This window comes from Leucopleurus acutus (assembly GCF_964270905.1).
Source record: "Leucopleurus acutus genome assembly, chromosome: X".
NCBI lineage: Eukaryota > Metazoa > Chordata > Mammalia > Artiodactyla > Delphinidae > Leucopleurus > Leucopleurus acutus.
The window spans coordinates 4693872-4707138 of record NC_139148.1 but is presented as its reverse complement, the minus strand read 5'-3'; the positions used below and the strand labels follow the sequence as shown (position 1 = coordinate 4707138).

General features: G+C 45.0%; 1 protein-coding gene and 1 pseudogene across 2 annotated transcripts in view; one reads left to right on the top strand and one right to left on the bottom strand.

Annotated features, from left to right (window-relative positions):
• The window catches only part of LOC309978695 (steryl-sulfatase-like), a 180366-nt gene that overhangs the window by 138110 nt on the left and 28989 nt on the right, over nucleotides 1–13267 (bottom strand). The window lies entirely within an intron of this gene.
• On the top strand, nucleotides 11292–11877 carry LOC309977768 (high mobility group protein B1-like; annotated as a pseudogene). The gene has a single exon. The product of its transcript is annotated as a high mobility group protein B1-like (transcript).

Genomic DNA, 13267 nt, shown 5'->3' with positions numbered 1-13267 from the left:
CTCACAGAGGAAAAAGGGGAGATTTTGATCGAATAAGTTTGGCAGAAAATGAGACCAGGGAGGAGGTGAATCCAATAATCCAGGTCACGAGTCTTCCAACTGGGGCTCACCGACCCCTAGGAAGACACAAAGACTGGCGGGGGCATGGGTATGTGGGGAAGGGATGCACCCTAAGGGAATCTGTTGACAGATTTTCAACTTCCATTTATGCTCTGCTCCAAAAACGTGCTGCCTGGGTTTCCACCCTCACCTTCTTCCCCTTGGTACAAAAGGCATTGCTGGCATCCTGGCTCTTACCATGGAGATCACCTCAGGATATAAAATCCTTTCAAGTGCTTCAGGGACAATGTGAAATCTTGGTATCAATGGGGTATTGGCCAAAAGGCCAAGGGTGAGTCCTTTGCGACTAGATTGGTCAGGGAGTTGCCAGGAAACATGGAAATGGTTCTAAAGTGCCAATACAACATTCACTTTCAAGGAACATTCTGGATGGAATGGAGATGAATTAAAGAACAAAGAACCACCCAAGATGGCAGCCACCATAAAAAGGGCAGGTGCAGAAGACATCAATGTGGCTTTGAGGAGATTAAACAGGAGATTAAAAAAACAAAAAAATGTGCACAGAATATAGGTAGAGTCACAGAGCTGAAGGAAGAAATAGAAGTGAAGAAAGAAACAACTCCAAAAGTTCGAAGATGCTTGTGAGTACATCATGCTTGCAGACGATGACCGCTTAGTGATACCTCATCAGATTGGTCTCCCTGTGTTTTCATCAGTCACTCTCAAGAAGAAACAGGAGAAATGTTAGAAGAAGCAAAGGAAAATCTGTAAGAAATTGACGCCTTAGAATCCAGAGTGGAGTCATTTCAGTGGGAGTTGGCAGATTTGAAAGTTCAGTTATGCAGAACTGGGGAGAAAAGTAAACCTTGAAGCTCGTGAAAGTTCAACACCTAATAATACTTTAAAAATGTGTTTAATAAACATGAATACTGTTTCTAAGAAAAAGAACAAAGAACCAGGTAAGTACAGAATTTGAGGGTGAGTGGAGAAGCAAGATAGGAAGATGGAAAGACAATTGTGAACTTTCGCCACAGACAGGGCTATAGTGCCCAAACGCCCCCCTTATTGGATGCATCCAAAGAGTGCATTGCAGTGAAACTCCCAAGATGAGCATCGGCAGATGGTGGCCATGGGGTCAGAGAGGTACTTCAGAAACTAAGCCAGCCAGGTGGATGACTAACTGGATAAGGGAATGGGGGGATGGACATGAATGCTTCCAGCACATGGACTGAAGGTACAGCGATTTGGAAAAGAGCAGCTAAAGGTTGAATTTTGCACATGCCTAGTTTGGAAAATATTTGTAGCTCATGTCACAGGAAAAAGACAATAAAATATCATCGCCATCGTCAATTACTAAGGGCTACCAATGCGCTAGGCATTCTCCTAATACCGTGACTATATATTACCTACGATCCTGATACTGTAAATATGTATCATCTATGTCAACCTAAATTATCTATCATCTATTATTCCTTCCCATTTTACAGAAGGGGAAACTGACATTTACAGAAGTGTTTACCAGCTCAGCTTGTATGTAGAAAAGGTGGGATTGAGATATAGGTTTTGTATCTGGAACGGTGCCTACCGTCACTCACGATACCAGTATTGTCTCCCCGGATACTAGAATGAGGGGGAAAGCAGAGCACAGGATAGGGAATTAGGAAACAGGACTGAGGGTGACATTTGGTGCCATGGCTGTGGGTGAGATTGCCCAGCGAGGGGAAACAGAAGAAAAGAAGGGCATAAGACATAAGCGTGAGTAAACTGAAACTTCCAGGGGCAGAGGTGGGGAAAAGAACCAGAGAACGCAGCTCAGAAAGAGCGTGCTGAAAGGTATGCAAAGAACCAGAAATGGGAATCATCGAAAGGAAGAGATACTGGAACTGGCAGTAAGACGGTCAAAGGTGACCTTGGGAAAGAAGATCCAGGAGCCGCCAAGCCAGTTAGATAGAGGTAGAGATGAAAGTCTGCGACGTGGACCTGAGGGGATAAAGAGGATTGATTAAGAAGGTGGCTTTGGGAAGCCAGAAGGGACCACTGAGGCAGCCTAAAATCTAAGGCAAGTCTAAGGATTAAAGGGAGAGAGGGGAGTCCCATTTGTCAACAGCCATTGGCTGGCCAGTCAATTAGTTAGTTTGCTTGTTTGTGTAGACTTTTCAGAGTTTCAGAGGTAGCAAAGTTTCCCGCTACCCATGAGAGTCTGTGAGGCTGTGATCCTGGGGGATCCCAGGAGGGGGTTGGATTTAAAATGCCGGGGAATGCAAAAGGGGTCTCAGCTCGTGTGAGTAGATCAAACAACAAGCAATCCCAAAGGCACAGCCCAGGATACGAGTCAACATTGTGCAGTGGATCAGGTGAGCATTTCCACGTGATGGTCTCCAAGAAACGTATCAGCACCATGTGGAGTCAGACATATAAAGCAAATAGGGCCGATTCCAGGTGGGGCTCTGTGACATCCGCAGGTACAGCTTCAGAACTTTGAAAATACAGGTGCTGTTTAAATGGATTTTTACCTTTCCAAGGATTAGGTCTGATGCAGTGGGCATGCTGTCCCATCCAAGGGCATGGAAATTGCCCAGGTAGACTTGGGAACTAGAGCACCAGGTGAGTATTTTGAGGAGTTTGTTTGGGGTTTTTGGTCTTCCTGACATGATGGAGATCTGAAGCCATTCATTTCATGATTCTCTGCCCTTCCCCAACCTCCCGAATACTCCCTTTCAAAGTCTGGGTTCATTAGAGGGAAACCCTATTTTGCTAGGCCGATTTCTTGTTTTCTCCCTCCTCCGCTGGACCCTTTACGGATTTGTGATTGCAATGGCAGACATTCGTGTCTGAGTCCATTTTCATGCTTGAGTCATTCCTTTTTCAGAGTCCCTGGCGAGGAGATATTATCTATTTTTATCTGAACGACTCTAAGCCCCAGGGCACGCGTTGGCCATTCACTATTATAGATTTTAAAAGAGGTCACTTCCTTCTGAGGATTTCTATCACTTCGCTTCACCAACCAATTCTTCCTGGTTTATCACAGTCAATTTCAGAGCAATATTTTATCTGTGGGATAAAGTTTCCAGAAAGAAGAGAGTTTATCAGATATTAAGCTTTTAGCTGGGCAGTACTTCCAGCCGATGTCCAGGAGCTAAAGTCCCAGATCACCAGTAGATCAGGCTTCTGTGCCAGTTTCATTATCTATAGGTAAGAACTCATTATTCACTGCCTGGACCAGGCCTGGGAGTCTACTGTATAATTGCAAATTATCTCACTTGGTATCTTCTCTCTTTGGAAAATCCTTACCAAATAATACCCTAGCATGCTTCCATGTCCAGATTTCAAGTTTTGATTTTATTTACAACTGTGTAATTTGCCCATATTCAGTGCATTTCCCTTACTCCTACAATTAGCTGTGCCTTTTGAAATAACTGTGCATTTGTTCAAATGAGAGCAGCCTGAGATAGACAAGTAATGATCATCTCATTGACAGACAATGACTTGTTTATAAGGGAAATCAGTCTTAAGGACCTAAGTATTGGTCCATATACCTTTCCTTTGGAAACGACCATAATTTCAAGTAGTTAGGAGAAAACGGTGAAAATGGCAGAAGAAGGTCAGATGGTTTAGTGTAAAGGCAGACAAAAGACAAGCATTCCAAGCAGTGAGGGGCATGGAGATGGAGAGAACACATAAGTTTTAGTCCCTCATGCTTGAGCGATTAGTTCTGGGACCTTGTAAGACAAGGATTATAGGGTCATGGAGCAGAATGATATGATCTGATGATTGGCAACATCCCCGAGAGCAATAATCACAGGGTTCCAAGAAATATGATGAAATTGAGAAAAATCTGACTTCTTAAAGACATCTTCAGGCCCGGGGTAGGAGTGGGGATGAAAAGCAACGGGCGTGAAGGATCTCACTGGAGTGATGAAAACGTTCTAAAACTGATTTACGGTGATGATCGCACAACTTGCTAACCTAATGCAAACCACTGACTGGTGCAAGTGGGTGAATTTCAAAATACGTAAAATAAGCCTCAAAACATTTGTAAACAGGCGTTACATCACTTAAAGAAAAATAACACAGACTGAATTAAAAATGTATATATGTAAATTTAGAACAGAGTGCCCTTGTGTGCCACTGGAAATTGAATAAGGTGGTTGGGCTTTTACATGTTTTATGCTTTTTCTCTCTTTCTGCTAGATGTGAACGTGTGTGTGTGTGACTGACTTGTCTCCTGATGTTCCTGGCAGGGACACGTCCGCTTGGGAAGACCTTCCCCAGCGTCTGTCTGAGGCAGCCCACCAGGATGCGGAACCAGCACGGCGGAGAGAAGCTAAGGTTTCAGGAAAGGTCAACAATGTGTGGGTAGAAACAAGACAGAAAAGCAAACAGGGTTTGACCCACAGAGTAAACTGTGTAACGGGAAGGAGTGTGGGGAATGGCCCAGGGCAGTGGCTCAGGGCCAGAGTTACCAACAACTGGGTTCCTGAGGCTTCTAGACTCTGCACATGGTGCAGGCATGGTGGCTCAAAGGTACACGGGGTTCTGGGGGGCAAGCACGATGCTTTTCATTGCCCCTGTTTTCAATGAGTACGCGATACTCTTAGGCTTCATGGATCGTCCAAAGTCATGATTTTTAGTAAGATCTCCAAAGACAGCAGTATCTTCAAGATTATTTCCATGGAATTGTCCAAGTTTTTAATTCAAGGCATCTTTTTATCATTGAAAGGCTGCCAAGGGTGGATGCTAATTCTTTCCAATCAAATTTACTTAAATTCAATGATTACCGTGTAATACATGGAAAACAGACAGTGAGCCCTATTTGTTAAACATATTTTTATGAACGTAGCAACGGCATATCCGTTTTGGTTTTCAACTACATGGAGACAAATTCATTTCATGAATTTTTGTTCTTCCAGAATCCCAGGAAGAAGCAGCACTGAGCATCTTTGCAGGAAAAGCAGAAGTGTTTCCTGCAAGAGATGATGATGAAGCTGAGAATGTAGTTAATTATGTGCTGCAGGGAAAATTCTCCTGGGACAGCATGGATGCAAGAGGGGACTCCAGGTTTGGTGAAGAAGGAAATCCTAAAAGTCTTGCTGAAAAGCAAAGTCTATGAATAAAAGTGACTAACTGTGGGAAGCATTCCAAGCAAATTGGTAAATAACCAACTGTTACATTGGTAGGAAAATATAAAAGGGCCACAGAAAGGATCCCCAATAACCCTGCTGTGCAGTTATCACAAGTCAAAATGACACTAGCCTCTCTAATTTCGCTCCCTATTGGAACCAAGAAAAAATAATCATACTCAAAGTATAACTTTATGCACAAGGTTCATTCAGCTTAAAAGATGCAGAAGTGAACAAATCACAGGAACAGACATTCCATTTGAAAACTTCAGTGGCAGCTATGCTCAAAGGTAGCTGGGAATGTATGGCATTCATGTAATTCTTTAAAGAAGGCCATCTGGAGTCACCATATTGATTCTTCCAATGGCTCTAATGGAATATATAATTAGGTTCCACATATATTGCACACACACCATCGTACCCTAGGAGGCTTCATGTCCTAATGAATGCTTGGGCAGTGGCCAGGAGCACTTTTTTTTGCTGAAAATAAGTTGTAAGTAGTCACTCAGCCGCTTTCACACCGCTGTGTTTGATACAATCCATAATCTCGTAATGTGTCCACTGGACACAACTGTATGTGTTGAGGGTGAGGAAATGGGGTTGGAAGAGAGATGGAAATTAGTGCAGTCAACACAGAGAGAAAGGCTCCTGATCTAACTGGAATTTGAATCTTCATAAGGTGATGGGCCATTGGTTCCATCCCCTGGACCTCAGGACACCCAGTTCTGTCCCCAGACCAAGGCAGGCTTGGATGGGGGTAATAACACTTTGTGGGTGGAGAGGAGAGGGAGGCCAGGACGCAGGTGAGAGGTAGATGACGTGTGATGGAGAACAGGCAGGTGGAGGGAGGGTTCCAGAAGACCCTGTTTACTCCCGGCTCCGTGGCCCATTTCAAGTTGGGGAGCAGATTCAACTCAACAACTCAGAGACTTCTGGGATCCCTGCCACCATCTGGAACACCAGCAGCCCTGCCCGACGGCAACTCCCAACAGGACCAGGAATCGCCCCTACGGAATTTCAAGCCCATCTCCAGCCACCAGGACAGGTTTGATGGCCTCTCGGGACCCACGGGCCTCCTTTCGTGACCTTGGAACCATGTGACCCTGTGTTTCAGGTGACTGGTTTCTGGGCCCCTCCTTCCTTGTATTTCACCTGAGCCTTGGCTGTCCCACCTTTCCCAACAGGCTGCTGGGCAGACAGAAACAAGTCTTACAAACTCTCATGGTACAAACTGAGGCTTTGCCAGGCGCTCTCTCACGGATAAACTGCATCTTCCTCAACACAAATTCTGACAGGAGACGCTGTAATTTTACCTCTCAGGGCCGCTCAGCCACAGCAGAGACAACCATCTAAAATGAGGACCTCAACGATGAAGAGAGATGAAACCTGGAGGTGAAAAACAGCATGGCAGTCGCTCAGAAAGTGAAACATAAACTGGCCACATGACTTGGTCAGACCACTTCTGTGTGTACACCCAAAAGAAGCGGAACCACACTGTTAAAGACATCTGCACACCCGGGGCTCACAGCTCACAAGAGCTGAAACGTGAAAACCCACATGCTCAACAACAGGTAAACGGATAAACAAAATGCAGCCCAGCCATAAAATGCTACAGGATTCAGCCATAAAAAAGAACAGAGTTCTACAACGCGGACAAGTCTTGAAAACATGATGCTCAGGGAGCGAAGCCAGACACAAAAGGCCACATATTGTGTGATCCCATTTATAGGTAACGTCCAGAAGAGGTGAATCTATAGACACAGAAAGGAGATGAGTGCTAGAGGCTAAAGGGGAAGGAGGTTGGGTTTGGGTGGGACTGATAAAGGGTATGGGGTTTTGGTGGGGGGAATAATGAACAAGTTCTAGAACTAGAGAGAGGTACCAGTTGAACAAAGTGGCTGGATACACTAAATGCCTCTCAGTTACACACTTTAGAACGGTTAACATGCCATTTGTTGAATTTTACCCCAAGTGTTTTTAAAAAAGCGTTAAAAAAGACACATCAAGCTGAAGTTTACTTTTTAAAAAACACCACCAAGTCTTCTGATTTCACTAGCGTGATGTTCCAGCCTCAAACTGAGATGTGGACAAATGCCAACCCCCCACTGTGAATGCAAGCAGGACTGTAGGTCACCGCTGGTGACGATCTGGGCCCACCAGCGTGGCCCAGGGACCATAGACTCGGGTCCAATGAACCTTCTGCGTAAGGACAGAAGGAAGGACTACACGGACAGCAGTGGAGTGATAACTTCCAACCAATAAGAGAACACTTTCTGCTGTAAGGCCTGGGTGGACCGAACGGGGCTTGGGGGAGGGGAGAGCTGACCTGGTAGCTAGGATCACAGCAGAAGGATGGCACTAGGGTCTACTGGGTGTAGGGAGGCAAGGGCTGTCCAGAGAGACCTACTTTCCAAATCCTATTTAGGCTCCCAGGTCCTGCCACAAAAAGGCATCTGTCGTAGGCAGGAATCTAAGATAGCCTCCATGGCTCCCACCTCCTGGTACCCACATCTTTGTGTGATCCTCTCCTCTTGAGGATGTGTGTGTGTGTGTGGGGGGGGGGTGCTGAGATGTAAGACTTGGCAAAAGTGAAGGAATATGATTGAGGTCCCTAATCAACTGACTTTGTGCAACTCAACGAGGAGATTGAAGTGGGTGGGCCTGGCCTAATCAGGTGACCCCTTGGAAACAGACTCCAAGCAGAGGATTTGCAATCCTCCTGGCCTGGATGGAACAAACAGTCGTGGTGTGAAATGCCTTTAGGGAGGGGTGGCCCCTAGGAGCTGAGGGTCCCAGTCCTACAACCACAGGGAACTAGATTCTGCCAACCTGTTGAATGAGCTTAGAAGGGGATTCCAAGCTTTCAGGTGATAATACGACTGTGGCCAATATTTTGCAGGCTTGTAAAGACCGTCGTGAGCAGACGAGCCAGGTAAGCCATGCGGGGACACCTGACCCACAGACACGGAGATAATCAATGGATGTTGTTCTAAGCCCTTAAATGTGCGGTCATTTGTATCCAGTGACGGATAACTACCAAAACATCCACTCCCAAATGTACATAAAATGGTAATAACACCACTGCATTTAACCAGGATGCAAAACCAGCAACTCTCAAATACAGTGGTCCCCTCCACCAGCAGCCACAGACGGCAGTGACAAGTCATATCAGTTGGACTTACAAAGAATTTTCAGCTCCTTAAGGCCAACGGTCCTGGTTCCTGGGGCTCTTCCTCTGATGCTGTGAGCCTCCCTCCCATCTGTGCAACTGAAAAAATCCCTTTCTGGGTTTGAGTGAGGGGGCATTGAGTTTCTGTCACTTCCAACCAAAAAAACCTGAGGGTGCACCCTCTAGCTCTAGACAGTTATGACTATCACCTCCTTGATTAATGAACTCCTCACCTGGACTCATTTGCAATTAGACGTTCCTGGACTCGACTGCGTGCTGCCGACCGTGATGAGTCTGCCTCAGGAGATGTCAATTATGTGACATGACCCGGCATGCCCAGGAAGGCAAATGGCTTTCGACACCCCTTTGGATGTCCCAGGGGATGGGTGACAAGATGGTGGGGCAGGAAAACTCTTGGCCCCAACACTACCTATAGAACACAGATTTATTTTTTCCCACCTGTAATATGAGATCCGCCTAGACCAACGACTGTCAAGCCCCAGTTACTTTGTCTTCTGGGGGACAGGTGGCACTGTCTGGACACATTTTTGGTTGTCACAGCTTGTGGGCGTTGCTCCACAAGCAACACAGCTGTGCTCACAAGCTGTGACCTTCTACCCACTGGCATCCCGTGTATAGAATCCAGGGATGCACATGAATATCCCACAATGCACTGCCAACAAAAGAACGATCTGGCCCCAGGTATCATTCGTGCCAAGGTGGTGCATCGTGCTCTCAGTCCAAGCTCTGTCTTACTAATTCTTAAATGCTTTTTCTAGCCCGGTAGTTGTCAACGAGGGGTGACTCTGCAGCTCGTCCCCAAAGCCCGCCCCCAACCCCACCCCCCAGAGGTGTTAGTGGTGTCTGGAGTCATTCTGGTTCTCACAACAGGGCAGGTGCTATTGGCATCTCCGGGATGGTGTCCGAAGATGCGCCTAAACATCCCACGATGCACAAGACCCATCTCACGACAAAGAATTCCCCAGGCCCACGGATCAACTGTGCCCAGGCTGGGAAATCCTGGCGCAGAGGCATACATGCTTGCTCTCACCAAACGACAATTTCCCCTTCTTCTCAATTAACCAAAAATGGACTTGGTACTTTTTTTTTTTTTTTTTTAACGGAATCACATCGCTGGCCTTTTCAAAGTCAATACATGCCTTTCAGTTTAGTACGTCCAGGGCCACAGAACACTAGGCTGGGCCCTCATAACTCACACGGTCCATCTGAGTTAGGGGTTCTTTGCCTTTCGGGTGCACAGGCTGGGGAGAAGCTGCCCCCTGAGCACATGGGGCACAGAAGCTCTGAGCACAGGGTCCAAAAGGCACAGTCCTTCTGCCCAACTCTTCTGGCCGCATTTAGGTTTCGGAGCGTTTTCACACTATTGCAAAGCTTGGACAGTGCAGAAAGGTCATGAGGTTTTAAGCACTGGAAGCTGCTTCTGAGGGTATAAGAGAGCATATGATGATACAGTAAATGGGAAAAAAAAAAACACACCCACATAGTGCAAACACCATCTGATGTTCAAAGTCACCACGAGCTAAAAATGAACCCTGCCCTGCTGGCAATTACAACCCCAAGTCCTCGGTCTCAAAAAAACACAAACAAGTGTGGCTAGGTGTGTTTCAGAGCTCAGAATTCTTTGGATTTTACAAAGTAATGGCTTTAAAAGAAAATCAAAACTAATTTATTAAAAGGATTCAAAGACTCCCTCCAACACTGAGCTGCCTTAGGACGGCTTTTGGCACTCGTGACAGACACAGTCGTTTTCTACACTGAAAGCATTCATTCTGTCACACACGCCATGCGGCAACTGAAACAACCAAAAATTGTAACCATGTGAGGTGATGGATGGTCACTAAAATTATGGTGCTCATCATTTCACAATACACATGGTATACCAAATCACTGTGCTGTACATCTGAAAGGTATACGATGTGAAGGTCAACGATATCTGAGTAAGACTGGAATATCTATAAATTTGTCATTCAATACAACTGGAATATATATGTATATATTCACCATTACCTTCATATATATAGGTATAATACATCTATACGTGTATATGTTCACCATTACCTTCATATATATAGATATCTATATATATATATGTACATTACCTTCATATATATATATATATATACACACACACACACCCACACACATACTATATCTTGAAATATATCATGTAATCCATATACCTTGAGCAAAGTTTTAGAAAGCAACCTGCAATCACACATATTAATGGTTCCTCAGCGATAAACACGATGAATATTTGCATTCTGTCGGCTAAAGAAAGACTATTCAACGGTACATCAGTTTTACATTCCTTGGTTCAGAACAAGTGTTGCTGCCAGACACTGGGCTTCCAATCTCTTTCTTTTCTTTCTCGTTACAGACAAAGGGCTGTGGATCAGAAGGCAGGGCTCTGTAGAAAAGCAATTGAAGAAGTCAGCCCTGGCAAAGCCGTCCTGCGCTGAAGAGTGTCTTGGCCAATCCCGTGAACTCACATAAGCCCACAGTCTTCTCATCTGTGGCAGAGGCGGCACGTAGGGACCCAGGAAACCCTGGCCCAGTGACTCAGCTCGGACCAGCTGGGGCGTCCTCCAGCAAGAGTGAAGAGCTGCCCGGAAACCTGGGGGAAGAGCTGCAGACAGGACGCAGGGGCCCTCTTCCCACTTCCGTCAGGCCTCCAGGGGCTCCTTCCTGTCTCCAGTTCACAGGTGCTAAGCAGAGGATGCTCTGCCTCCCCAGGAAGCCTTCAGCAATGTTTGGACCAGGGCGGATGTGTTCTCAAGCCCCTGCGGTGCACAGGACGCTCCCACATCAAAGAATGACGCGGGATTGCAGTACATTGAGCTCCATAGAGACAGTGCCGGGGCGAGTGAGAGCCGGACGGGCACTGGGCGTCTCTGTGCCTCGCGGAGGAAAAATAATCGAGCATGGGCAAAGGAGATCCCAAGAAGCCGAGAGGCGAAATGCCATCATACGCATTCTTTGTGCAAACTTGCCGGCAGGAGCACAAGAGGAAGCACCCAGATGCTTCCGTCAGCTTCTCAAGAGTTTTCTAAGAAGTGCTCAGAGAGGTGGAAGACCACGTCTGCTAAAGAGAAAGGAAAGTTTGAAGACATGGCAAAAGCGGACAAGGCCCGTTATGAAAGAGAAATGAAAACTTCTATCCCTCCTAAAGGGGAAACAAAAAAGTTCAAGGATCCCAATGCACCCAAGAGGCCTCCTTCGGCCTTTTTCTTGTTTTGTTCTGACTATCGTCCAAAAATCAAAGGAGAGCATCCTGGCCTATCCATGGGCGATGTTGCAAAGAAACTGGGAGAGATGTGGAAAATCACTGCTGCAGGTGACAAGCAGCCTTAGGAGAAGCGGCTGCTAAGCTGAAGGAAAAGGACGAAAAGGATATTGCTGCAAACGGAGCTAAAGGGAAGCCTGATGCAGCAAAAAGAGGGAGTCGTCAAGGCTGAAAAAAGCAAGAAAAAGAAGGAAGAGGAGGAAGATGATGATGATGATGAATAAGTTGGTTCCAGCACAGTTTTTTTTTTTCTTGTCTATAAAGCATTTAACCCCCCTGTACACAACTCACTCCTTTTAAAGAAAAAAACTGAAATGTAAGGCTGTGTAAGATTTTTTTTTAAACTGTACAGTGTCTTTTTTTGTATAGTTAACACACTACCGAATGTGTCTTTAGATAGCCCTGTCCTGGTGGTATTTTCAATAGCCACTACCCTTGCCTGGTACAGTATGGGGGTTGTAAATTGGCATGGAAATTTAAAGCACAGCACAAATTACTTATATATGGGGATGGTAGTTTTTTCATCTTCAGCTGTCTCTGATGCAGCTTATACGAAATAATTGTTGTTCTGTTAACTGAATACCACTCTGTAATTGCAGAAAAAAGAAAAGTTGCAGCTGTTTTGTTGACATTCTGAATGCTTCTAATTAAACACAATTTTTTTTATTAGTGTTGTTGTCCTTTTCATAGGTCTGAAAAGTTTCTTCCTAAGGGGAAGCTAGTCTTCTGCTATTGCCCATTTTGGATCACACGAATTATTACAGTGTTTATCTTTCGTAGAGTTAGCTGATAAAAAGCTTTCGTGTACGCACCCTGCATACTCATGATGAGGGTGATAAAAGCTTAATTGAGACAGTTTTCATCCATAACTGAAACTCAAATCTTGATCGGTGGATATCAGATGTCACATAACCCAGGTTCATTTACAAAGTGAAGAGTAACCAATCTACTCACAGCACGGGATTATTAGAATCAAACGTTTTGAAAGTCTGTCCTTGAAGGACTAATAGAAAAGTATGTTCTAATCTTTACATGAGGACTCTACATCCTTTAACTCCCATTACCATGTAATGGCAGTTATATTTGCAGTTCCCACGTTTAAGACTGAGAATGTATCCCCAAAAAGGCGTGAGCTTAAAATACAAGACTGCCATATTACGTTTTTTTTTGGTTGTTGTTGTTGATATTAGTCCCAACAAAGGCTCTGGAGAAAAAGTGCTGGCTGTAAATGTCTTCTCCTATTTATCTAAATATGGATTGTTTAGGAAACTTGAGATCCTCCATTAAAGGTATTTTTAATTAATTGGGCCAACTTTTAAAATCGTATACCACATTTTAAATCAGGTATATTTTCCTATATTATGGTTTGCCCCTTTATAAACGAAGTAGACATGAGGGAGGAAGACAAGCTTTGTATTTCAGTGTGAATTACCTGATTTATTTGAATTTGATGTTTCTTTACAACACTCAAGCTCATTCATCAGGGTCATATGTGTATCTGCTTAACAGTTTAGGGAACAATTTGGCAATTTTGTCGTTTTTGAGATGATCGTTCTCTTAAAGTGCCAGTGTTCTAAAAGCGTTCTTGTAGTTTTGCACGCTTTTGTGATGGAG